This window comes from Arachis ipaensis, chromosome B08, assembly GCF_000816755.2.
Source record: "Arachis ipaensis cultivar K30076 chromosome B08, Araip1.1, whole genome shotgun sequence".
Lineage (NCBI taxonomy): Eukaryota > Viridiplantae > Streptophyta > Magnoliopsida > Fabales > Fabaceae > Arachis > Arachis ipaensis.
In genome coordinates, this window is record NC_029792.2 from 120,093,591 (window position 1) to 120,094,015 (window position 425).

Below are 425 nucleotides of genomic sequence, written 5' to 3' on the forward strand. Positions count from 1 at the left end.
TGGGTTCCTTTTGCTTTTTATCTTTCCTTTTTTTATTATTATTTTATTTTATTTATATATCTTTTATTTTCTGCAGTTGTTGTCGTTGCACTTGCTGCTTCACTGCTCAACAGACATTAAACTTTGAAAAAGAACGGCACAAAAAGTTAGTATTAACTATTGAATTTATAGTTGGGCTACACATCCAAATGATATTGCATCTAAGTCTAATTATCTAACCAAGTAAGTTTGACACTAAAAAAATCTACTTTTATTAAAGAATAATTATGCGTACTAGAAGTCTCAAATGTTATTACTTCTCTTCGCGCTCTAATATAAAAAATCGTTCGTTTCTCAAATTAAAAATCGCAATAAAAAAATTTTAAATTTTTTTTAAAATCTTTCAAAAATATTTCAAATTCTCTGCGTAAACTAATTGCAAAATC